Source organism: Lepidochelys olivacea, assembly GCF_965140295.1.
Source record: "Lepidochelys olivacea isolate rLepOli2 genome assembly, chromosome: 13".
NCBI lineage: Eukaryota > Metazoa > Chordata > Testudines > Cheloniidae > Lepidochelys > Lepidochelys olivacea.
Genome location: NC_140423.1, coordinates 38,743,873 through 38,770,812, shown reverse-complemented (window position 1 = coordinate 38,770,812; position 26,940 = coordinate 38,743,873). Strand labels below are relative to the sequence as shown.

The 26,940-nt window shown below is 52.8% G+C and overlaps 2 gene segments (V, D, J or C); one reads left to right on the top strand and one right to left on the bottom strand.

Moving 5' to 3' along the window:
• Positions 1–563: 563 nt before the first annotated feature.
• On the bottom strand, positions 564–7,886 carry LOC311529929 (Ig heavy chain C region-like). The segment is given in 6 exons: positions 7,877–7,886; positions 7,494–7,802; positions 5,667–5,993; positions 3,439–3,750; positions 1,446–1,775; positions 564–958 (listed from the first exon to the last, which is right to left on the bottom strand).
• Positions 7,887–8,042: 156 nt separating this feature from the next.
• LOC311529928 (immunoglobulin heavy constant gamma 2-like) lies at positions 8,043–21,257 on the top strand. The segment is given in 7 exons: positions 8,043–8,175; positions 14,434–14,730; positions 15,100–15,426; positions 15,574–15,900; positions 16,233–16,565; positions 20,802–20,935; positions 21,174–21,257.
• Positions 21,258–26,940: the final 5,683 nt, after the last annotated feature.

The following is a 26,940-nucleotide window of genomic DNA, read 5'->3' as shown; positions in this document are numbered from 1 at the left end:
AATCCCCTATTTTTGCCCCAGATCCCTAAGTGGCCCCCTCAAGGATTGAACTCACAACCCTGGGTTTAGCAATGCTCAAAATACTGAGCTATCCCTCCCCCAGAGCCTAGGATGGGTGGATGGATCCTGTTTGGAAGAATTAATTGATGTAGTCTATACATAAGGAAAGGAGGATGGCTGGAGAGAAAGAAAGAAAGAAAGAAAGAAAGAAAGAAAGAAAGAAAGAAAGAAAGAAAGAAAGAAAGAAAGAAAGAAAGAAAGAAAGAAAGAAAGAAAGAAAGAAAGAAAGAAAGAAAGAAAGAAAGGTGGGGGGATACATCTAGATATTGTGGGAAGAAGTGTGGATGGGTGGATGAGACACAGAGACAGTCTCCGCCAGAAGACACACCCTTCATCACAAACTCTGGCATGCTGCATTTTTATTTGGGCATATTCCACACACAGCCACGCTCTGTACACCAGAGCTCCCACAGCTTTACACACAGGCTAAGACGAATCCCAGACCCCACGAGGTTCCCTGGCCATCTCAGATACGCCGTGAGGAGCCCACGCGGCTCTGCTCCTCAGTAGCAGGTGACGTCGGTATCGGACAAGATCACAGAGACATTGACGGCGGTGGGTTTACCAGAGGCTTTGTCCACGCTCCGGTGGATGAAGGTCATGGGCAGACCCTCGTGCCCCACCACGCAGGCGTACGTGTCCCCCCGCTCCCATTCAGATGCCAAAACATTGAGCTTGCTGTAGATGAAGTAGCGCTCCTCCTTCCCGGCCTCCCGGACGGGGCCGATGTTGGTGTAGGCTTCCTGGGGCACGGGCCGGTCCTGCTGGGTCCATGTCACCAAGATGGCTCTGGGCCGGAAGCCGGAGGCCAGGCAGGTGATGGTGGCCGATTCCCGGAGAGCCAGCTCCTCAGCGTGAGGAGGGGAGATGTAGACAGAAGGGGCCCGGAGGGAAACCACTGCCATGAGAAACAGCAAAGGGTTGATGCGAAGGATTGGCACCCAGGAGTCCTGGCTACCATCCTCCACCCTCATCGCCCTGCTATATCCCACTAGACCCCCCACTCCCGACCCAGACCCATGGATACAATCCAGGAGTTCGGCCCACACTAACCCACCAGATCCAAATACCTTCCCTGAAAAGGGGCTAGAACTCAGGACTCATGGCTTCCAGTCTCCCTATTCTAACCCACGACATCCCACTCCCCTCCCAGAGACAGAAAAAGAACCCAGGAGTCCTGACTCTGTCCCCCTCTGTCTCATAAATTTGCCCGTTTCATCACACCCACAAATTTGCGACTCCCAGTCCCAAAGACCTCAAGCCGGATCACAGCTAGAGACAGAAGGTCCCGTGTCCCATTCCCCACATCCTGAGCCAGCCACTCTCCCAAGCCTGCAGCCGGATGGGAGCTGGCGCCCCCTACAGGAGAAAGGCTGAGTTCTTACTGTGACTCTTGCGGATGCTCTTGACAATGGCCGACGGGATGTCTTGGTGCTTCACGGTGCAGGTGAACTCCTCCCCCGCCTGCCACTCCTCCACGCACACCCGCAGGATGCTGGTTGCACTGTAGGTGCCATCTTCCTGCAGCACTGGCTCCCTGGAGACCACAGCCAACGGGCCCCCACTACCCCGGTTCCAGGAGACCTCCAGGCTGCCGGGGATTTCCATGCCACTCACCAAACAACTGATGGTGGCGTTCTGCCCTATGTAGAGGTCCTCCAGGGAAGGGGGAAGGAGAGAGACCTCCAGAGGGTGTCGATTACAGTTGCTGACACCTGGTGGGGGGCAGGAGGCAGCATTGAGGGCTGGGCTGAGCAAATATTTCAACAGGCATGAGGTGGTAACTGAGTGCCTCTCTCTCAGGGGTGCAAAGCCCAGGGGCTGTTTGGGAAAGGGCTGAGGGTCACTGGAGGTGGAAATAGGGCACTGGATTCCCTGGTAGAAGGGGTGGGACCCTCATCTTATGGAGCAGTGGGGAAAATGGCTGAGATTTTCTAACCAACCGAGAGATTGGGATTCCTGGGTCCAATTATGCTTATTTGGGTCTCTGGGTCCCAGGAGCAAATCTGAAGGTCTCTGGTTTTGTTGGGAGAAAGTCCCATTGAGGAAAACATGGCTGGGAACAAACCAGCCATGGTGGCTCAAATCAGGGTCCTTCTGGCCTGAAATTCATGAGCTTGATGACCCACCTGAGCTCAGTGCAGTTATCCCCATTTCCCAGAGATGGCAGCTGGAACACAGGACAAATGACCTGCCCATGGTCATGACTGGCACCCAGATCCTCCTACTCTAACCACTAGACCCCACACTGCACCCACAGCTCAGGATGAAACTTGTGTTCCCTAAACCCTACCCCCTGCACAGGCAGAAGGGCCATTTATATTGCACACCCATGGCCTGCCGAGGTTCCTCAGGGCGTGAGTCCCTCAACTTCCACTGCAAGCCGATGGGGGAGGGGAGACCTCGAATCACTTTAGAAATCTGAGAAGGGAAACCCAGACTGATGGGAGTCCTGGCACCCAGGGACAATGTCCTCTATTGAATGTTGTGTGAAGGATATGCATGGTGTCACTCATGAGATTAGTTTCTAAAATGGATGCTGCTGGAGCTGGGATTCCAGATTCACATGGATGCCCAAGCCCCACTGTGGGGCAATGGAGCTGAGGGGTTTCTCTCCTTTGTTTGCATTAATTCATCAGCTTCTGAATCCGTTATGGAATCTGCCCCACCCCAGCTCATCTTTTCCTTGAGAACAGATTTTAATTGGGTGCCTGTCATGGCTGCAGATCCATGAAGACATTCCTAATGTGCCAGCAACAAATTTGAAGAATAAGAAGGGACCATAACGGCAAAATTGTGAATCTGCCACTGTGGGAATCCATGTTCAAGTGTGGAGCAAACAACACCCAGGGCGATCCATGGTTAAGAAGAAAAGAACATTTTCAGCGAACCACCTCCCAGCCATGAAAGACCCCTTTGAACTTTCCCCAAGAGCAAGAGTGTCCACCCCAATGTCTTGGCCAAATCACAGCCCAATGAGATTACATTCTGCACCCTCCCTTAAATTCTCTCTTGCAATTAGGACAGTTTTCCTGCACTTCCTTTAGTGGTGATATGCTCTGTGAGGCTGTGGAATCATCTCCTCCAGGGGTGGGGTGGGATCCCCATTACTTGGAGCATTTTGGACTGGATAATGCCTTGGAAATACAGGGAACTCTCCTGCACTGGAGTGGAGGGGACATTCTCCACCCAGCTCAGGTTGCAATAAGTCTTGATTTCACCAAAGACAGCATCATAATGGAGATAGAAATCCTTCATTGCCACCCCTCCCACGAGAGCTCACATGGAGTCATGCGGTTGTTCATGCCATTGGCTGGACGGGATAAGAACATGTGTGAACATCCCCAAATTAAAACCTGCCTCTGAGAATCCACTTACCAAGGGACACCTTTTCCACAACCCTCTTGGGCTCTTCCATGGCTGGGTGATGCACCACGCAGGTGTAATTTCCTTCTCCTTGACTTTGCTCAACCTTCAGGATGCTGTAGGCAGAGAAAGTGCCATTTCCTGACACAGGGCCACTGTAACTGGACTTGAGTTTCGGGGAGTTATTCTTCAACCATGACATGCTGATCTCTTCAGGGTAAAAGCCACTAGCTTCGCAGATGAGAGTAAAGGAGACACTGTTCCCAGAGATGTCTTCGTGGTAGGCTCGGGAGACGGTAACTGTGGGCTCCTTCTTACTGATGCCTAAATGAAAAGGAAGAGGAGCAAGAGAAAAATAAGATTTGGTTAGCATGTCTAAGTTACGGACTTAGATCCAGCAGCTATCACTGTGTGAAGGGGCCAGGGAGGGCAGTTGTTCAAAGTTATGTGTGAAACAAAAAGCCAACCATTGAGCATCATCTCCCTTGAAACTCAAAGACTCAAGTGGACCATCACCCATAGACTCAGCTGAACTCCAAAGCCTTCCCCGCAGAATGTACAGTGAACTTCAACCTTAAAAGGCAACACCTTAACATCATTATCTTCATCTTCATCACCATCATCATATTCATTTTCTTCACCTCACTTGTCTTCATAATTACTTCCTTCCTCTTTATCGTCCTCTTTTTCAGATCAAAATCTTCATCATCATCCTTTTCCTCTTTATCTTCATCATCTCCTTCAGCATTCTAACATTCTTTCTCTTTTCTCCTTCAGCATCTTCATTTCCTTCTTCATTGTCATCGACATCATCTTCATCCCCTTCGAGATCATCATCCTGATCGTTATCCTCAGCTTGGTTTTACCGTAATGCAGATGGGCAGGGGACTTTCAGCTAGTCCTGCGTCCCAAACCTGAACCCTCACCCCAAGCCTTGAACCACACTATCTCCTCTTCACCCCAAGTCTCCGCCATGCATCATCATGACATTGGGTCACCAACCCATTTGCTCACTCAGATGGAGCCTCTTCCCTCCTTCAAACGCTCACAGCAAAATTCAACACAATCAAGATTTTCAAAGGCTGGCTAAGGGACTTGGACATCTTGGGTATTTCAATGGGATTTGGGAACCTAACTCCACTGGACACTCTTAGAGAGTCTCACAAGAAATATCCCTGAAAGGCCGAATGCCGGATGACAAGCACCAGCCTGATTTCCAGAGATAAGAAATACAAATGCACATCAGACCAGAGTCACAAATAGGACACTAAGTCCCTCAAAGGCCACATCCCCGGATCCCAGGGAGCCAAGGGAGTGAAATTCTTAGAGGAGCTGGCATTCAATGATAAGAAGAAAGTGAGTACTGGGAAAACCTCTAAACTGGATATTAATGGTGATCCCCTGAATGAGAGATTCATAGGGGAAATATTAATTACGGATGAAATACACCCCTGTGCTGAGGGCCTCGGCTCCGCTAAAAGAGTTATTTGGCGGGTTTAACTGGGACTTAAAGGCTTCCTAGGACTTGTGTGGGGTGAGTTTCACCCTCTAATCCCAATTAACAATGACTGGAGTTTGCCTTTCCCTTTGAGATGCGAAGGCTACTCACCTGTATTGCTCAGGGTTATGTCCTGGGTTAGGTCTCCAGAACAGAGTGTGGTCACTTTGCAGGTAAATATGGTGCCTTGTCCCCATTGGGCCAGTGACACAGGGTGAGAACTGAAAAGGCTGGTGGTCCCGTTGCTGTTCTTCTTGAGAGTTTCTGTCTTTGCCGCAGAGCTGACTTGCCCATCCACTTTCCATGCGATTCTGCTGGCTGCTAAGTCATAACCCAAAACTAGACAGGTAACATGACCAGAATTTTTGATGACATCTTCATAGGAGGGTTTGGTTAAGTAGATGGTTGGGTCAAGTGAACTTCTGAGGCAGGCTGAGAAATGCAAAGAGATGTCATTGACCAGCATAAATAATGTGGAAAGGCAGAAAAAGACTATCGAAATCTAATCTAATCAAATCTATCCATCCATCCATCCCCATCAGAACACTGGTAGTATCCATCCATCCATCCATCCATCCCCCAATTATATCTCTTTCTCTTCCCTTCCACCTACAGTATCAATTTCTCTGTGGTACTCCTATGTCTCCCATCACACTGGGGTCTAGGTGCAGCCTTAGGCAGGGCTGGTTTCTGAGTAACTCTCCACCCCACCTCCCCACCATGCACAGGCGTAGCCCCTCACCCAAGCACTTGCTGGCATTGTGCATGGAGAGCTCTGTTCCCACTGCTGGGTGGGTCACTTGACAGCTGTAGACGTCCCCCCTCTCCCAGCTCTGCCTGGTGACGGTCATGCGGCTCTGCCCCATGTAGGAGCCATCTGTGCCCATTGCAGAGGAAAAGGCCGGGGTGGGGGGGCTCCTCTCCTTTCCATTCACCAGCCATTTCACATTGGCTTTGTCGGGGCTGAAGCTCAGGAGGAGGCAAACCAGCTCCAGCTGGCTCTCTGTGGCGCTGTCCTCGCAGGTGGGGACCAGGAGGTGAACCTGGGGTGGCATTGCCGAACCACACACTGAGAGCAGAGAGAGGGGAAAACACAGTCCAGCGTCACTCTCTGTAGATCCCCACTCCCCTTCCCGAGAGAGTGCTAACTCTACAGTCCTCCCAGCACTGGCAAAAACCCCACCTTGTTGCGCTGTGTTTACACTGCATACTTTATTCAGCCTCTAGGGATTAACTTCACAGCCATGTAAGGGATTAAAACAAATGGGAACAGGGCCCTTAAATCATTTAGGCAAATACTGAATGCCTCCGTGCATTCTTTCTGCACATGCTGCATGGAGTATGTTCTCCCTGGTAAACAGCAGGGACAAAGCTGGAACTTGAGCTGTGTTTCTTTGAACTTCTTTTCCTTAATTAATGTCCTGTTTAAGGGGGAGTGTGGCACTGTAGAGCATGAATGGCATCAGAAGAAAACCTGGGAGAGGACTGACTGTGTCTGACTACGGAAAAAGGGTCAAATCCTCAGCTGATGTAAGTCGGCACAGGGCCACTGACTTCCGTGGAGATCAGTCGATTTTCACCCGTTCAAGTTCTGACCCCAGAATGCCTAGGTTTGCTGCTCTGGGGTTGTATCCATTTCAAAAGATGCCCGAGAACAGCCGGAGTGCAAGAAACACACACAGCTCCATGACAAAGAGGTGTAAGCGAGTGCTAGCTTGTAAGGGGGTGTAGCCCCGTTAGGGCCAGTGGTTGCTGGGAATTGGAGTTTCATGGGGCTGCTTGCTGCAGTCTATATAAGGGAAAGCTTCTGGCTCAGTGCTGAGGAAAGCACCTGAGGGGGAAGTCTCTAGATGCGGACCAGGCAGGAGGGCTAGGAACCATGCGGGAAAGGGGACCTAGTGGGAAAGGGGGCGTGTGCTCCCCATCCAGCCGGCTGAACGCTGGGGGGGCCCCGGGTGGCTGGGAGCCTGTGCTCTGAGTTCCACTGGTTTTGCTTTGAGTCCTTGTGTGTGAACAAACCTGGCCTTTGGACTGAAGCAGCGAATGGGCTTTGTTCTACCCCCCCAGTGGGAGGAGTCTGGGTCTGGGTTTGGGTTTGGGTGAGGGTGAGGGAGTAAGGCAGTGAGCCGAAGATTTCCCCTGTACAGAAGGGCAGCATGAGGCTTAGGTGCCATTTCAGACCAGCTGCGTGTCTAAGATTTCCCAAGGTGCCTGAGGGATTTACGTGCCAAGTGCCCAGGGGAACCGGGGGCCTAAATATTTTAGGCAGGGCTGAAAATCCTCCCCTTTAGTGGAACATAGGTCTCTGCCCAGGGGTGCATTTCACCCTGAGGTTTCCCTCATTCCAGGGCCCACGGAGAGGGGCGCTGGGGGCGGGAGTTCTGCAATGACAAAGCACCGGGGCTCAGTGTGTTTCAACACGGGGCCAAACTTTCCCCACTCTTGCAGGGTGAGATTTTTCCAAAGGTACCTACGGGATGTGGATTAAGATTAACTGGCTCCCAGACCCTCTAGGTGCTTTGAAAATCTCAGCCTGGCTGCCCTCTCCTCCCCCCGCCGCATGTCTTACATTCCTGAGGGAACTTCCCAGACACTGTCTTCCCTGTGCCTTGATGCGTCACGTCGCACTGGTAGGGGTCGCCCTGCCGGGAACTGTCGGAGGGGATCAGCAGGCTGCTCTGGGTGTGGAGCCCATTGCTCATCGTCACCTCTGGGAAAGTTTTGACCCCCTTGGTCACTTGGCCAGAATTCCACTTGATGTCCACTGGTGATGGCAAATAGCCAGTTACGAGGCAGGCCAAGCTGGTGTCCGGGGGCACATTGCCGGTCTTGCTGCAGCAGGGAACCAGGGGGAAGACGGAGGGGGCTGTGCGGGTCGCTGGAAAAAGAAAGAGAATATGAGAGAAACCATCAAAAGGGGAAACTCTGAAAACCGGCCACTGATCTACCTACATCCGTCCATCCACCTCCCTCTGTGGCCTGATGGCTGCCTGGCCCAGTGGCCAATGCACTGGGAAAGGAGTATCTGAGGTTCTATTCCCAGCTGCTGTGGGACCGTGGGCCTGTCGCAGACCTTCTCTCGCCCTTTAACTTTCCATTGTGAAGTGGTGTCGGAGCGATGGACGAAAAACACGAGAAATGGGATTCTGACCTCGGCTGCTCCAGTGTAAACCTGGAGCAACTCCAGTGGACTCGCTCTGATTTTGTGCAAGTGATGCTGAGAGGAGACTCTGGTCCTTTAGAAGGCAGAAGTATTCCCCATACGCCTCACAATGTGAGTCCAGCCCTCCTCATCTCTCCAGTGTGAAGCGAGCATCAGTACTGTTGTTGAACAGATGGGGAAACTGAGGCCTGGAGAGATGACGTGGCTTCCCCAAGGTGACAGGGGAATCTGTGGGAGATCTGGGAACTGAAGCCAGCTCCCTAAGTCCCTTCCTCTGTTTGATGACAAGACCGTTTGCTAAAGCTAGGGAAGAGCCCTCCATGAGTCATGGATGGATGAGATAACTCAACACGAGCGCTTTCTTCTCCGGTCCCTGCCCTTTCTGTGCAAACAGATCTTTCAAACAATACACCTCGGATTCTGGGCTCTTCAATCTGCCTCTCCGGGACACTAACAGGTCCAGGGGAAATTCACTGAGGATGAAATATTCACTCCCAGCTGGCTTTCCCAATTTTACAGTATTTTGGGGGTTGCAGTCCTTATTTCTGGATTCTGGTGGACTCTCCATGACACGGAGTCCTTAAAGCCAGCTTTGGCCTCTCTTTCTAACTGCTCTGCTCGACCAGAAGGTGGGGGCTTGGACCAGGAATCCCTGGGGGACATGCCTATCACAGTGATCCCTTCTTCTGCCCTGAAACTCCACGAATTGATGAGTTTAAACAGGTCAAATTGCAATGGACATTCCACCACCAGTCATGGTGCGAGCAACCACCCAACTACTTCTCACCATCTTCGCAGGGGCAAGGACCAGAAGAGACCCTTTGTGTAATAAAGACAAACTGCCAGGAGACATTAAAATAAAGAAAAGATGGCTAGAAGCGAGACACGAAACTTGTGTGCAACTATGTACAGGACATCGATCTATCCCCGAATACACCCACTATCAATCTATCCATCCTGGGTGGTTGAGAGTCAGGACTCCTGGGTTCTATCCCCAGTTCCAAGACAGCCGTAAAGGCTTCTTCTTCACCCTCCCGCATGGCAGGTTCTCAAAAAGAGCCCCCAGGAGGCCTCAATCTTTTCTGAGCTCTGCGGCCTTCGTGACCAATCTCTGGGGAAAACTGACCAACAAAAAACATGGGCTGAAAAGGGGAAGTTTACACAAGTGAAAGTCACACCAATGTTGTTTTTTCACCCTGGTTTTTTCACCTCGCCAGCCTGTCCAATTTTCACACCTTCTCACCAGCTGTAACAGTAAAAGCTCCCCAGTGGGCGTCATCTCTTGGTTTTAATCTATAATTATCTTGACTACCATTTGGGGGGGAGGAGAGGGGATGTCTGACAGGCAAAGACACCTCAGAAGAGCTACGCGACAGCTACAGAGCAGAGCTGGACTCCCGGACAGAACCCCCCGGTCTACAGTGCCGGACCACGACCCAACATGGCCGGTGATTTGGTGAGTAAATTACAGGAAAGTGGCTGCTGTTGGCTTGTCACACGAGTGCAGAGGGTGTTTTAACCCTATCAGAGATAAATGGGGGGCAGAGTGTGCTGGAGAGGGGAGCAAGACACCTGGGTTCCCTCCACAGCTTTGGGAAGGGAGTGGGGTCTAGTCAGAGCAGGGGGCTGGGAGCCAGGACTCCTGGGTTCTCTCCCCAGCTCTGGGAGGACAGTGGATCTAGTCAGAGCAGGGGGCTGGGAGCCAGGACTCCTGGGTTCTCTCCCCAGCTCTGGGAGGGCAGTGGGGTCTAGTCAGAGCAGGGGGCTGGGAGCCAGGACTCCTGGGTTCTGTCCCCAGCTCTGGGAAGGCAGTGGGGTCTAGTCAGAGAAGGGGGCTGGGAGCCAGGACTCCTGGGTTCTCTCTCCAGCTCTGGGAAGGCAGTGGGGTCTAGTCAGAGAAGGGGGCTGGGAGCCAGGACTTCTGGGTTCTCTCCCCAGCTCTGGGAGGACAGTGGGGCCGAGTCAGAGCAGGAAGCTGGGAGCCAGGACTCCTGGGTTCTCTCCCCAGCTCTGGGAGGACAGTGGGGTCTAGTCAGAGCAGGGGGCTGGGAGCCAGGACTCCTGGGTTCTCTCTCCAGCTCTGGGAAGGCAGTGGGGTCTAGTCAGAGCAGGGGGCTGGGAGCCAGGACTTCTGGGTTCCCTCCCCAGCTCTGGGAGGACAGTGGGGCCGAGTCAGAGCAGGAGGCTGGGAGCCAGGACTCCTGGGTTCTCTCTCCAGCTCTGGGAAGGCAGTGGGGTCTAGTCAGAGCAGGGGGCTGGGAGCCAGGACTCCTGGGTTCTCTCTCCAGCTCTGGGAAGGCAGTGGGGTCTAGTCAGAGCAGGGGGCTGGGAGCCAGGACTCCTGGGTTCTCTCTCCAGCTCTGGGAAGGCAGTGGGGTCTAGTCAGAGCAGAGGGCTGGGAGCCAGGACTCCTGGGTTCTCTCTCCAGCTCTGGGAGGACAGTGGGGCCGAGTCAGAGCAGGAGGCTGGGAGCCAGGTCTCCTGGGTTCTCTCTCCAGCTCTGGGAAGGCAGTGGGGTCTAGTCAGAGCAGGGGGCTGGGAGCCAGGACTCCTGGGTTCTCTCTCCAGCTCTGGGAAGGCAGTGGGGTCTAGTCAGAGCAGGGGGCTGGGAGCCAGGACTCCTGGGTTCTCTCTCCAGCTCTGGGAAGGCAGTGGGGTCTAGTCAGAGCAGAGGGCTGGGAGCCAGGACTCCTGGGTTCTCTCTCCAGCTCTGGGAAGGCAGTGGGGTCTAGTCAGAGCAGGGGGCTGGGAGCCAGGACTCCTGGGTTCTCTCTCCAGCTCTGGGAAGGCAGTGGGGTCAAGTCAGAGCAGAGGGCTGGGAGCCAGGACTCCTGGGTTCTCTCTCCAGCTCTGGGAAGGCAGTGGGGTCAAGTCAGAGCAGAGGGCTGGGAGCCAGGACTCCTGGGTTCTCTCTCCAGCTCTGGGAAGGCAGTGGGGTCTAGTCAGAGCAGGGGGCTGGGAGCCAGGACTCCTGGGTTCTCTCCCCAGCTCTGGGAGGGGAGCAGGGTCTAGTAGGTTTGAACAGCAGGTCAGGATGCCAGGGCTTTGAGCAGGGGGTGGGACTAGATACCTCCTGAGGTCCCTTCCAACCCTGATATTCTATGTTTCTATGATTGACTGTTGTGCTCTGTTCTCACCTATGAAGGGCAGTGGGGTACGCCCCCTGTGTGGACCCAAAACCAGAGCAGGGTGCAGAACATGGCTCCCCTGCAGAGCCTGGATATGCTGGGGAGGTCGGGATGGGTAACACAGGCAGCGCTGTGCCCCCCGCCCCCTGCAGAGACAGGGGAACAGAGGTGCTTATCTCACACTCCACCTATAAGCTGGGATAACAGTTTTGAAAGAACTGTAGGGAGCGAGCCCAGGGCTGGGTTAGCAGGGCCTGCGGGTCGGGAGTAAGGGGCACCCGCAGAGCTGTGGGGGAGCCAGGGCCTGGCTCGCATGCTGCTGGGGGTCAAGAGTGAGGGGCACCAGCAAGGCCGGGGGGGCAGGGTTGGGCTAGTGGGGTCTGTGGGTTGGGAGTGAGGGGCACAGGCAAGGCCCAGGGGGGAAGGGCTGAGATATCAGGCAGCTTTAGGTCAGCATTGAGGGGCACTAGCAGAGCTGGGTGGGGGAGCCTAGGGCTGGGCTAGCAGGGGATGTGGGTCAGGAATGAGGGGCACCCGCAGAGCTGTAGGGGGAACCCAAGGCTGAGATAACAGGAGGTTGCAGGTCGGGAGTGAGGGGCACCGGCAGAGCTGTGGGAGACCAGGGCTGAGCTAGCAGGGGGTTGGGTGTCAGGACTCAGGGCCATTAGCAGACGTGGGGTGCTCAGGGTTGGGGGGCTGAAACTAGAGGTTTGGGGGAACAGCTGAATTGTTTCTAAGGGACTTTTGTTGTCTCCTCTCTTTAGCCCAGTCGCAAATATCTGCAACCAAAAACTTTCTAAACTGAGGTATAAATTTCCCTTTGCATGTCGCTTGTCAGAGGTAAAACCCTCAACTCACCGAGTGCAGGAACACGTCTCTCTGAGCCGTCCCAGCCTCCCTCCACCAGCTCTGTGCTCATGCTCCATGCTGAGGGCTCAGCGTGGGGAGTTCCCAGCACAGCTAGATGTCAGCTTGGCTGCCTGGGGCTGGACGTAACTGGCAGCCCCTGTTCAGGCAACAGCTCAGAGTTCAGGCTCCTGATTTGGCCTTTGAGTTGAACTGGCTCCGTTTTTGCGGCGCACTCAGCTGGAGACGCGTTGGGCTTCCTTTCCAGGGGGGACGAGCTCTGACGTCTCCGGCTAAAGCCCACTGGAGATGCAGACCCCGGTAACTGCTCCCCAAGGTGCCTCAAGTTTGGGCTTCTAGAAAGTGAGGCCACTGGAATTCTTGGGAGATTTCTCCTATAGAGTTTAGGAAAGTGTCCAGCAAAATCTTCATCCAAATTGGTTAGAATATGAGTGTTTCTTGAGTGGGAATCTGGCTAGAAATGTCGTGAGCGAGGGGGCGTGAAAACCAGCCGACTACTAGGTTTGGGGGAGGGAAGCATTTTTACCCTAACCACAGAACTATGACCCTAAACCAAACCTTAAACCCAACTACTTAGACCCCAAACTCTGACCTAACTCCCTAACCAGGATCCTAACCCCAGTGTCCTAACCCCCAACAGATGCACCAACTCCTTAACCCCAACACCCTAATCTCGCCCTTTCCCTATAGTCCTATCCTCATCCTGAACCCCGGCTCTCTAGCCCCTACTCCCTAACTCTGACCCCCAACTCTGATCATCTCGTCAAACCCAACCCCTAACCCTGACGTCCCAACCTTATCCCCCCAACCTTTAGATTGCTTAGGCTGCAATGGTCCTGGGTTCAGTAAAGTCCTCATCCTTATTTCTCTGTAAAGCTCCTGGGGCGATGGGTCCCTGATCCTAGATTGGGTTTTCTAGACACTGTGATACAAGTGCTAACAACCAATTATACCCCTAACCATAACCCCAGCTCTAACCCTAACCTCCCAACCTTGACCCTCTGAGCACTAGGGTTTCCATGTCTCCAGTTGGGTAACAAGCATCCCAGCATCAGAATTATGAGTCATCGTGGCAAACTGGCCCCTTGGGATAGGACCACAGAGTCTCACTAACTCCCTCTGGGAAATGGCAGCAGAACTGGTAGGAATCTGATGGTTGAATGGCTTCATAATTGGCTAGAAATCTAATCACAACACATCAAATATTGAACTTGAGAGTGGAAAGGTATTTCACCCGAACCATTAAACCATACCCTTAATTATAGCCCTTAACCCCAGCACCTAACCCTAACCGCTAACCCTTAATCCTCCTCCCCATGTATAATGATAACCCGAACTCTAACCCAAAGGGCCCAAATGTCCCGGGTTGATCTGGACAGTCCCAGTCTTTCCTCCCAGTGTCTCAAGTCAGTTCCCAGGACTCTAATAACGTGTGTTTGAGCGACAGAATTGCTAATTGGCCACTAGGGACTGATGATGTTAGCAGTGAACCTAGGAGCCTAGTGAGAACATAACATTTAATATTCATTCCCAAGCTAAAATTGCTGGTCTAACATCTGCATGTCTCCAGCTGGAGACCGGAAGACCCAAACGTTTCTCGTACCACACTTCTTCCGAGAGCCCAGAAGTGTTCCCCAATTTCAATTCCTTGGTCAAAAACTTGGGTTGTTTTCTAGCTGCAGAGGCTGTGATTTCTCCAAGGAGAATTTCTCTGCCACTTTGGCACCTAATTCCCTTTGGTTCCTCGGGAAAATCCCGGTGCAAATAACTGGGAACAACCCTCCACTCTGGGAAATCAACCCATGTCCCTGCTGAACCACGGCACCAGCACAATGCATCACCCAGTCCATAGAGCAGAGGTTGGGGTTGGGACAGAGGACTCCTGGTTTCTGTACCTGGCTGTGCCACTGACCTGCTGTGACCAGGTCCCTTCCTCGCCCTCTGCCTCAGTTTCCCCTCTGACCCTTCCTTTACCTTGCCTATTTGGCCTGTAAGTTCCTTGGGGTAGGGACTGTCTGTCATTGTGTCTCTCTGCAGCACCTGTGTAATGGGGCCCCCGACCACAGACAGGGCCTGTTTAGCGCTAAGTGATTTGGGGGCCCTGCTCCTGGTGACTCTGTGACTCCGCCGGGAAGACGGGGGCAGCCTCTCTCAGGCACCCACTTACACACAGACCTTGCATCAGTGTCACCACAAGCTGTCTGCTGTGCTGAATGGAGAGAGTGGGGCTCCGTTAGGGGACGCTCTCCCCCGGCATTGAGTGCTGGGCCCAGGGCCACGCTAGGGCCCCCGTGCTGCATGGAGCGGGGTAGGGGCTGCGTCTCATGGCCTCGCTCTCTCTCCCTTTGCAGTCAGCCCCACGGCCCCGTCTGTCTTCCCCCTGACCTCCTGCACCGGCGACGACACCCCCCAGGTCACCTTCGGCTGCCTGGCCAAAGGATACTTCCCCGAGCCGGTCACCGTGACGTGGAGCCCAAGCGTCGCCTCCTCGGGCGTGAAGACCTATCCCTCCCTGCTGCAACCTTCCAGCGGCCTCTACACACTCAGCAGCCAGGTCACCGTCCCGTCCAGCAGCTGGAAGTCTAACACCTATAGCTGCAACGTACAACACCGGCCCACCAGCTCCAGCATCTCCAAGGAAATCCCAAGTAGGGACAGCGCGGTGCAGCCCGGGGAGGGAACGGGAGGGGTTGGGGGTCTCTCAGATCCCTGATCTGGTGACTGCTGCAGGGAGAGAGGATGGGAGCCTGCCGGCGCTGTGAGCCGAGGGAGTCGCTGTGGTGGGTGGATGGACGGAGAGAGAGAGACACCACGCCGAGAGAAGTGATGGGTGCTGCAGTGCAGGGAAAGGGGCAGAGGGCTCCAAAGGGGGCGCTGTGCTGTGCGGAGCAGGGGGCTCAGAAGGGGGCGCCGTGCTGCAGGGGGAGGGGGCTCAGTAGGGGTCACCGTGCTGTGGGGAGTGAGGGCGGCCCAGGAGGGGTCTGTACAACAACTAACCCCTGCCACGCTTCTTCCAGAGCCCATCCCCATTGAACCCCATGCCCCCGAGGTGCATGTCCTCCACTCCTCCTGCACCAACCACCCAGGCACCATCCAGCTGGTGTGCTTCATCTCCGGCTTCTACCCCGAGCCTTTGAAGGTGGAATGGCTGGTGAACGGTGAGAGTGGGCTACTTCCTAGTGACACCGACCTTGCCAAGAAGGACGCCGACGGCCACACCTTCAGCACCCGCAGCAATGCCAGTGTCTCCCAGGACGAGTGGCTGGAGGGCAAGACATACACCTGCCAGGTGTACCACCCAGGCACCGGAAGCAAAAAGCAGGACCACGCCCACAAGTGCAGAGGTGACACTGAGCAGGGCCAGGCTGCCTAGGAAGGGGAGGGGGACACCGGGCTGGGCTCGAGCGGGGAGAGGAGTGGGGAGGAGACTGGGATGGGCTTGGGCAGGGGAAACCAGGCCTAGCCACTGACCTGGTCTCTCCTGTCCCCAGAAGAAACAACATCTCCCAGCAACATCCAGATCTTCTTGGTGCCCCCGTCTCCTGCTGCCCTGTATGTGGCCCAGAGCCCCATGCTCACCTGCCTGGTGGTCAGCCTGCCGAGCGACTCTGGCCTCCAGATAGTCTGGTCCCGAGAGAAGCCAGGGTCCATTGTCCCTGATCCCCTGACCCTCCATGAGCACTTCAACGGCACCTTCACCGCCTCCAGCTCCATGCCCATCTTCACCCGCGACTGGGAAGCCGGAGAGACCTTCACCTGCAAAGTGGAGCACTCAGAGCTGCCCTCGCCCCTCATCAAATCCATCTCCAAGAAGCCAGGTAGGAGGAGAGCAGGGTCCCTAAGGGGAGAGACTCCCCTATCCCCACCCCCAGCAGGGAGGGATGCTCCTTAAGGGGAAGCCCCAACCCCCAACAACCTGGGATCCCGGCCTTGGGTCCCTTTGCATCCCCATGTGAGATGGAGACCATCCAATCCCTGCTCATCCTGCTCTCTGGAGCTACCAGCTCCCAGTCCCCAGCACCTCCATCCTGGAGGAGAGAGGGGATGTTCCTACCCCCCCACACACATGCACGCACATTCCTTCTCCCCGCGTGGCCCAGCTGAGTGATGTGCATGGCTCATCTGTGTCCTCCATCCCCACGCACCGAAGGCAGGCGCTCTGGCCCAGGCATCTACCTCCTGCGCCCCCACAACGATGAGCTGAGCAGCTCTGAAGACTCCATCAGCCTCACCTGCCTGGTGCGGGGCTTCTTCCCCGAGGACATCTCGGTGCAGTGGATGAAGAACCACAAAGCCAACGAGAACATGGAATACTTCACCACCCAGCCCATCAAGGACGGAGCCGGCGACTCAAACTTCTTCCTCTACAGCAAGCTGAAAGTCAGCAAGGCCAGCTGGAACAGCGGGGACACCTACACCTGCATGGTCATCCACGAAGCCCTGCAGATGAAGTTCACCCAACGCAGCGTCAGCAAAATCTCTGGTAAATGAAGACGTCTCCTCCCAGCCCCACTGCTAGTATTGTCCAGTACAACTTCCTGTAAATAATCTCTGTGCCCGCAATGACAACAAGTGAATAAACGGAACTAGTCTGAGCTCACCCCCAGGTCTCCTTGTTGTGGTGTCACTGGGTGAAATCTGCAGGTCGCCCAAGGTGGACGAGGTCCCAGGTTGCAGGCTGGGAGAAGCCGAGATGCTACACGTCTGGGGATGCCAATTCCCAGATCCTGAATGGGTGGATACATATACACCATGGACGGATGGGTAGATACATGGGTAGAGGCCTTGGAAGGAAGGATGGGTAGATGCTCTGGAAGGAAGGATGTGTTGATGTCATGGAAGGAAGGATGGATAGATATATGGTTAGATGTCATGGAAGGAAGGGTTGGTAGATATATGGTTTGATGCCATAGAAAGAAGGATGGGAGATACAGGGGTAGATGCCAGAGAAGGAAGGCCGGGTTGATGCCATAGAAGGAAGGATGGGTAGATATATGTTTAGATGCCATGGAAGGAAGGATGGGTTGATACCATGGAAGGAAGCATTGGTAGATACATGGGTTGATGCCATAGAAGGAAGGATAAGTCGATACATGGTTAGATGCCATGGAAGGCAGGATGGGTAGCTATATGGTTACATGCCATGGAAGGAAGGATGGGTTGGTTCCATAGGAAGGAAGGATGGGTAGATGCATGGATACATACACACCACAGAAGCAGTGATGGAGAGGGGGGTAGATGGACAGTTACACACATACATACTATAGAGCCCATATCCCAGCCCAGCTCAGTTAGAAGGCCAGGTGTTCAGAGAGATGTTTAGATGGATACTTACATACTTGAGAGGGAAGGACTAATAGACCAACAGATATCACAGAGAGAAGGAGAGAGAGAGATTATTATTTGGATTAAAGTAGCACCTCCACCCCCGACTCAGAGAGGGCCCTGTTGGGCTGGGTATGGCACAGACACAGTGGGAGACTGTCCCTGTGTCAAAGGGCTCACACCTAAACAGAGAAGGAGGGAGACGAAACAGAGACACCAAGAGGGGAAGGGACCTGCCCAACGTCATGTCTGTTACTGAGCTCGAAACAGAACCCAGGTGTTCTCAAAGTCCCACCTAGTCCCACTAGACTGCGCTGCACTGCGGGAATGGTGGGTGAATGGTTCACAGGTAGGGTGCCAATGGATAAGTGGATAGGGATGGATGGATAAATCTATGGTGAATGTAGGAGGGGTACCCCTTCTGAAGGATGAAGGGAGGAATAAATGGATGGCCCTAGATGGACTGCGATAGATGGATGGCTAGAGATGGGGATGGGTGGGGACGGATGGATGTATAAATGAATGGATGGGTGGGTGCATATGGTAGTGGATCAGTACCAATGGGGATGGATGGTGATAGGAAAATGAGAATGGATGGGGATGGACGGACAGATGGATGGATGGGATGGTACAGATGGTGAATGATAGATAGATGAGGATGAATGGATGGGTGAATATGGCAATGGATGGATGGACAACTGACTGTGTTAATGGAGACATATGATGATGGATGGTTGGGGATACATAATATATAAAGGGATGAGCGGAGGGCAACAAAAATTATTAGGGGGCTGGAGCACATGACTTATGAGGAGAGGCTGAGGGAACTGGGATTGTTTAGTCTGCAGAAGAGAAGAGTGAGGCAGGATTTGATAGCTGCTTTCAACTCCCTGAAAGGGGGTTCCAAAGAGGATGGATCTAGACTATTCTCAGTGGTAGCAGATGACAGAACAAGGAGTAATGGTCTCAAGTTGCAGTGGGGAGGTTTAGGTTGGATATTAGGAAAAACTTTTTCACTAGGAGGGTGGTGAAGCACTGTAATGGGTTACCTATGGAGGTGGTGGAATCTCCTTCCTTAGAAGTTTTTAAGGTCAGGTTTGACAAAGCCCTGGCTGGGATGATGTAGTTGGGGTTGGTCCTGATTTGAGCAGGGGGTTGGACTAGAACCTCCTGAGGTCCCTTCCAACCCTGAGATTCTATGATTCTATGATAGATAAGTGGATGGGGTTGCATGTATGGATGGAAGATATGGGTGAGTATGAATGGATGGATGGGTAGGGATGATGATGGAGATGGATGGATGGGGAGGTAAGAGAATGGATGGTATAGATCTATATGGATGGATGGAAGATATGGAGGATGGTTAGAGATAGGTGGGTAGGTGTATCAGTGGACGGCCAAGCCATCCCTGGCATCTCATTGAGGTGAGATCCTCTCTAGGCTATAACACATGCATACGGGAGAAGGGGAGATAGGACAACATACAGCAAACACCCCACAGCAGGGATCAACTCCTGGGACTCCTGGGACTCAGTCCCCACAAAGTAGCAGCAGTAGTAGGGCTGTTATCTGGAGAGGACATTAAGCAGGGACTCACTTAAACTCTCACTAGCTCTGGTGACATAGGGGGCCCAAGCAGTGGGGTGGGACAGATGATGCAGGTACCCCTATGGCCCCCCACATGAGCCCCGTCTCCTACCCAGCCCCTCACTCACACATCTTCCCCCCCATGTGTGGTGTATCAGCCCCAAGGCTGGATGGGCGAGCGCAGGACTCAAACCCACCAGTGCCAAGCACAGAGCTTGCACCTGGCATTAAAGAGGGGGTAGCCTGCAGCAGCAGTGTTAGGGCTGTTATCCTGGGGGCCGTGCAGGGGCACACAGAGAAAGAGAGTGGGAGGGTTGGCTGAGAGAGAGCTCAGTCCAGGGCAGATGGACACACCTGTCACATGGCATGACCGAGGGACCCTCCCACCTGGGCTGTCGTGTTTCTACACACAGAGACATACACAGAGACAAGCAGATTCATGCACCTGTTCTCCAGACATCTCTAGGGCAGGGGGATCAGTAGGGGGCACCGTGCTTCAGGGAGCAGCATCTTTCATATCAGAGAGAAACGTTAGATCCCATCCTTAAAATACTTGTGGCTCTGTTCATAATCCCCACAGACGAGGCAACTCCAGGTTGGCAAGAGAGCCCTGTGTAAATAGGCCCAGAGGTGGCTGTGTTCCATCTGAAGTGAGTCCTGGGTGTTTAGTTACATTGGGATCAGGGTCATAGAGGCACATGTGTGAAATCCATCCATCCTGGTCTTTAGGGAGCTCCCCCACCATGGCAGCATCCCGGCACCTCGCCCACCTCAGAGGGATCCTGAGCCACCTTTCACAGGCAGAGAAACTAAGGCATAGAGAAATTCAACCTTCAGCCAGTGCCAGGATGTAGGGTCATGGCCACATGGGACGAGTGAAATGAGACCTGGGAGGCTCTGCATCCTTCATTTCATCACAGCAGGCAGGGGTGGGTGGATGGATGGAGGGGTGCATCTAGAGGTGGGTGGATGGATGGAGGTGTCTAGAGATGGACGGTGGAGGCATGGACGGACAGATGGAGGGAGGGAGGGAGGGGTGTGTGTAGGGATGATGCTTTTTGGTCATGGATGGATGGATGGATGTACCTAAAGATGGATGGCTGGAGGGATGCATCTAGGGATGGTTGGATGGTTGGAAGTGTCTAAGGATGGACTGATGGATCGATGGGCGGTTTGTGGTCATGGATGGAATGGAAAGGCATAGAAGATGGAGGGATGTCTAGGGATGGATTGATGGATGAATAGATGTTTTGTGGTCATGGATGAATGGAGGGGTGAGTGAGGATGGATGAATGGATGGATGGATGGATTTAGAGATAGATGGATGGTTTCTGGGGATGGATAGTTTGTGGTCATGTATGGATGGATGTATCTAACGAGGGATGCGTGGAGGAATAGATAGATGGATGAGTGGAGGTGTCTAGGAATAGATAGATATATCTAAAGATGGATGGGTGGAGAGATGGATGGATTGATGGATGGAGGTGTCTAGGGATGGATGGATGGATGGATGGATGGATGGATGGATGGATGGTTTGTGGTCATCGATGAATGAAGGGGTGAATGGGGATGGGCGGATGGATGGATAAATCCAGAGATTTATAATGGAAGGAGGGGTGTGTATCGGGATGGAATGATGGATGGTTTGTGGTCAGGGATGGATGGATGTACCCAGAGATAGATGAGTGGAGGGATGGAAGGATGGAGAGAGAAGGGGATAGGCGGGTTGGTGTTGGACGCACAGTCTGAGCTCTCTCTGTCACAGTGCCTGAGTTGGAGTTGATGTCTCTTTCTCTCCCCCCAACAGAGGTGATCGTGTCAGGTGAGTTTTGCAGTGAGGACGGCGATGAGGAGCTTGACGGCCTCTGGGCCACCATCTCGGTCTTCATCACCCTCTTCCTTTTGAGCGTGTGCTACAGCGCCACCGTGACCCTGTTCAAGGTGAGAGAGAGAGAGAACGAACATAGGAACGAAGGAATGAACGAGTTTAGCACAGTAGAGGGCAGCTTGGAAGGGAAAGAAAGAACTGAAGAAGGAAAGAGAAAGAAGAGTGGGTGAATAAGGCAGTGAATGAGACACAGACATAAAAGCAGGAAGGGATGACAATGACAGGCAGACAGACCGAGCAGCTCCCCCAGCCCTGACCCCTCTCACCCTTGCTCTCTCTGCCCCCCTGCAGGTGAAGTGGCTTTTCTCCACCGTGGTGCAACTGAGGCGTGCAAGGGGCCCCGAGTACAAGAACGTGATCCAGCGCGTGGTGTAGGGGCCGCTTCCCCCGTCCGCCCGGAGACAAGGGGCCGGGACTCCCGGCTCTATTGGTGACACCACCCTGAGTCCCACAGCTGCCCCCCACCACTGCTGTGCCTCTGGGAGACCCCCCTGGGGGGAGCAAGGAGCTCACCCCACATGGCCTAATCAGCACTTAGCCACTGGGGACGCTGTCCTGCTGGGAGCTGGGCTAAGACCGGACAACTTGTACCATGCAGGGAACCAGCGCCCCTAGCAAGGAAACAACCTGAGTGCCACTTCCCACCCTCCTGAGCCCAACAGCCCACTGCTCTGGGACTGGATCAGAGCCAGCGCCCCCTAGAGCGGAAAGGATCCATGTCCCATTCCCCCACCCTGGGGCTAGATTGGAGCTGGTGCCCCCTAGTGGGTAAGGACTCTGTGCCCCATTCCCTGTCCTCCTGAGCCAGTCAGCCCCCCACCTGGGCCTGAATCACAAGTGGCTTTGTCTCTGTTGCTCTGAATGTTGTGTATTTAGCTCCCAGCTCTTTTTTGTGACTTTTGTGGTTTGCACTGAATGACCGTAAATAAATAAATATTCAATGCGGGCTCCTTGTCGTTCACAGCCTCCATCCCTGACTTTCAGGGGCCCCTGAGACCCTCCACTGTGTCATGGGGGAAGAGGTGCCACCGGGCATGGGGAATAGACTGAGTGGTGCCCTCTGAACTGACCCCAGTGGGAGATGGGGGGCCTAGCTACAAACCCAGAGACCTGGGACTTTGTCCCTCATCCTCTTCAGGCTGGGAGAGAGGATCAGTAAGGAGAGATCTCCAGGGCTGGAAAAAGTTACCACTAATAAGAAAGAAAGAAAGAAAGAAAGAAAGAAAGAAAGAAAGAAAGAAAGAAAGAAAGAAAGAAAGAAAGAAAGAAAGAAAGAGTATGGAGGGAGAGAGTTTGATTGATCAATTACTAGAACAAATTATTAAACAATCAATTTGTAAGCACCTAGAGGATAAGAGGGTGATAAGGTAGAGACAGCAGGAATTTGTCAAGATTAAATCATGCCAAACCAACCTAATTTCCTTCACTGATATGGTTACTGGCCTGGTGGATGGAGAGGAAGCAGTAGATGTGATATACCTTGATGTTAGTAAGGCTTTGACACAGTCCCACATGATACTGTTGTAAGCAAACTAGGGCAATGTGGTCTAGATTAAATTACTGTAAGGTGGGTGCACAACTGATTGAAAGACCATTCTCAAAGAGTAGTTATCAACGGTTTTCTGTCAAGCTGGGAGGGCGTATCTAGTGGGAATCCCACAGGGGTCAGTCCTGGGTCAGGTATTATTCCATATTTTCCTTAGTGACTTGGATAATGGAGCGGAGACCATGCTCATAAAATCTGTAGATGACACCAAGCTAGCAAGGGTGGCGAGCTCTTTGGGGAACGGGATTCAAATTCAAAAGGACTGCACTTAGGAAGGAGAAATTCAATGTACAACTACAAAATGGGGACAGACCAGCTAGACAGTAGCATCCTGCAAAGGTTCTGGGGGGTTAAGTGAGTCAGAGACCAGACATGAGTCAACAATGTGATGCGGCTGCAAAAAAAGGCTAATATCATTGCGGGGCGAACAAAAGGGTCATGTGTAAGACACAGGAGGGAATTGCCCGGCTCTACTCGGCACTGTGACTGAGTGCCATGTGGAGTCCTGCGTCCAATTCTGGGTGCCATGTATGTCATAGTAGATATATCTACCAATGTGATCTATGCCATCATGAGCCAGCAATGCCCCTCTGCCATGTACATTGGCAAACCGGACAGTCTCTACATAAAAAAATCAAAGGGCACAAATCAGACATCAGGAACGGTAACATACAAAAGCCAGTGGGAGAACACTTCAATCTCCCTGGACATTCAATAACAGATTTAAAAGTAGCCATCCTGCAACAAAAAAACTTCAAAAATAGACTTCAAAGAGAAATCGCAGAACTACTATTAATTTCCAAATTTAACACCATTAATTTTGGGCTTGAACAGGGATTGGGAGTGGCTGGCTCACTACAAAAGCAACTTTCCCTCTCTTGGTACTGACACCTCCGCATCTATTAGTGGGAGTGGACCACGTCCACTCGGATCAAATTGGCCCTGTCAAGACTGGTTCTCCACTTGTGAGGTAACTCCCTTCCCTTCATGTGTCTGTATAATAACGCCTGCATCTGTAATTTTCACTCCATGCATCTGAAGAAGTGGGTTTTTTACTCACAAAAGCTTATGCCTGAATAAATCTGTTATTCTTTAAGGTGCCACTGGACTCTTCGTTGTTTTTGTGGATACAGACTAACATGGCTACCCCTTGGATAGGAAACACTTTGTAACTCTAAGGCTAGATCAGCTCTGGAACAGGCTTCCAAGGGAGGTTGTGGCGTCCCCATCCCTGGAGGTTTTTAAGACCAGGTTGGACAAAACCCCTGTCAGGGCTGGTCTAGGTGTACTTTGTCCTGCCTCGGAGCAGGGGGCTGGATATGGTCCCTCCAGCCAGATATTTCTGTGATTTTCTTATAGATAGATTAGCTTAGCTTTGGCTAGCCTCTCTAGCCATGTTGCTGTCTTTGCGGGGTGGGCGGCCCGGCTGGCTGAATCTCACCAGGGCAGGTGTTTCCTGTTTTTCTCACACCCTGCTCTGCCTTGTGTCCCCAGAGGCAGAAATGCAAAGTCGGCTCTCTCTGGTGAGTCAGTGTGAAGAGCTGGAAAGTCCCGGAGGAAGGGGGAGGGAGGGACAGGTTAACCCAGCACCCCTTAATTGTTACCCTCCCTCTTAGAAACTTGCCCCAAATTTCTACTCTGAATTTGTCCAGCTTCAGCTTCCAGCCCTTGGACCCATCTGCTGGATGGGAGCCCTCAGAAATCTTTTTCCCCACAGTCCTCAAATCGCCCTATAACCTGCCCTTGTATCAATGGACTAGATTGGCTACAAAAGCACTAGCCCTGTCTGCAGCCCTGGGGCGACCGCGGCTGGAACCCTGGATAGATTCCGGGCCACCAACAAGAAGGTGAAGGGGTGACTCAGTCTCAGCTGACCAGCACCTACCTGGGGGACAGAAAGTTGATGGTGGGGGGCTCTTCGCTCTGGCCAACAAAGGTCTAGCCGGGGCTGGTGGCTGGCAGCTGAAGCAAGACAAATTCAGCATGGAAATTCAGGGGTCACATATCTTCTGTTGGCTGAGCTCACGGCTCACCCCTGGGGCTCCTTACGTTCTTCCTTTCTCCCACACACACACATTCCCTGTAGGCTGCCCTTCAAGCCCCTCTGTTTCAGGGACTCCCCAGTCTGCCCCCCATGCCAGCAACTGTGTCTTCCCACTTCCTCCTGCAGCTGGGACCCCCATTCTCCCACCCATGCTGGGACTGCTGCATGCACCCCCTGCACCACCATTTCCTGCCTGCTTCCCCCTGTATGACTGGTCTGGCTGGTCAGCCATTCAGGGTCTCATCGTAGTATCACAGAAACATCGGGCCAGCGGGGTCCGTGGGAGGTCACCAAGTATAGCCCCCCAGCGCTGAGGCAGGACCCAGTAAATGGGCAAGCCCAGAGCCAAGCCACCCCTGATCACAGGACGAGCCCCACCTGAGAGGGGCCAGGTGCTCCTGGTATAAAAGGCATCAGGATTCAGTGCTAGGAGGGCCCAGCTGGGGGACAGGCTGGTGGGAAGTGACCGTAGGACACAAGAATACTCCCGCCTAAGCAAGGAACCCTGGGAATGCCCCTGAGTAACTGGGCAAAAGCATGGCTGCAGGGGAGCCCCAGAGAGCCTGGAAGGTTTTGTTTCTGGTAAAGACAGGTTTGAAACTTAATTTGGGACCCCATAAGGGGTGGGCTAAAGACTGACTCAGGCAGAGGGCTGAGCCACCTGGCAGAGAAACCCCCACAGCACTGCTGCAACCGTCGACTGGGGCGCTGGCCCAGTGAGGGGGCCCAAGGGGTGAGTGGGAGTCTGTGCCAGTCTAAACATAAGAACATAAGAACAGCCATACCAGGTCAGACCAAGGGTGCATCTGATCCAGTATCCTGTCTGCTGACAGTGGCCAGTGCCAGGTGCCCCAGAGGGAATGAACAGAACAGGGAATCATCCAGTGATCCATCCCCTGTCACCCATTCCCAGTGTGACATTCTGTACCCCAAAGCAACACCCTGGCACCTCCATATTTACCATGGTGACAGGATTATGATATGTTTTGTGCAAAGCATGCCTTGTTCTAAAAGTCTTGATCCGTTGCACATGAATTTCCTGTTGTATTGTATGTGCTGTCTTTGTATCTGAAGTTATGAATATTGACTATGTACCAGTATTTCAAATGTGTTTGCTCTTGGGGTCACACCCACAAAGTGGTTTACATCCCGTCTGGCCAGCACATTGTGGTTGAACCTTTCAAGTTGACAGCCCATTAGTGAACACAATGGGCCATGGAAGAAGCTTATCCCCACCTGATGGACTTTCCTGTGAACGTTGTAGCCAGAATATGGGGAATGACCCCTGCTATGACTCATGGAAGCATGCAAGGGCATGTGACCAGCTCATGTGACACTGGACTCCATCTTGTGCCTGAACTTTCCCACTAATTATGCTGGGAACTTTGGTTGGGACAACGAAGTTCCCTCCACATGGAAGAAGCTATAAAAGGGGAAGTGACATCATCACGTGGCCTCACTGCCCCCCTCACAACTCAACACCTGGAAACACCAGAGGAACAAAGACTGAACTGGGGAGGTCCTCCCTGGTGGGAAAGGAGTAATCCATCCCAGCCTGTGTATGGAAGATTGGTGAACTGTTTGTACCATCAGGGTGAGACACAGCTTGTTTCAAATCCTGTCTAATGTATAGAACTTAGATTGCAATTTTGTTTTATTTCTTAGGTAACCAACTTTGATCTTAGGCTATTACTTACAATCACTTAAAATCTATCTTTCTGTCTTTAATACATCTGTATTATATTTTTTTACTTAAAACACTGTTTTGTTGAAGCACAAAGGGAAATCTGCTCAGGAACAGGGGCTGGTGCCACACAGAGGGAGGGGCACACTGGATAATAACTTACACTGATCAGGCTTTTGACCAGGGCAAGATGGTACAGCTCTGGGGTTGTAGGCTGGGGAGCTGGGGGAATTGGCTGGAACCTCTCTATTGTTGGTTCATGAGCGGCTGGCGAAAGCATTCATGTAACTGCAGCTGGGTGTGTCCCTACTTGCATAAGGCTGTGTGAGTGCAGGACTGGGGAGGGCTCTGCAGCTTATCACAGCATCACAGTGAGAGAGGGAGCCCAAGTTGGTAAGACAGAGGACTCAGTAGTACCCCATTTCCAGGTTGCACCCCAGGGAAGTACATCACACCCAACTTCTGGCAAACAGAGGCTAGGGACAGCATCCCTGCCCATCCTGGCTAATAGCCATTGTTGGACCTATCCTCCATAAACTTGTCTAGTTCTTTTTTGAACCCTGTTATAGTCTTGGCCTTCACAACATCCTCTGACACACAGTGGTTGACTGTGTGTTGTATAAATAAATACTTCCTTTTGTTTGTTTTAAACCTGCTGCCTATTAATTTCAGTGGGTGACCCCAGGTTCTTCTGTTATAAGAAGGAGTAAATAACACTTCCTTATTTTCTTTCTCCCCACCAGTCATGATTTTATAGACCTCTATCATATCCCCCCTTAGTCGT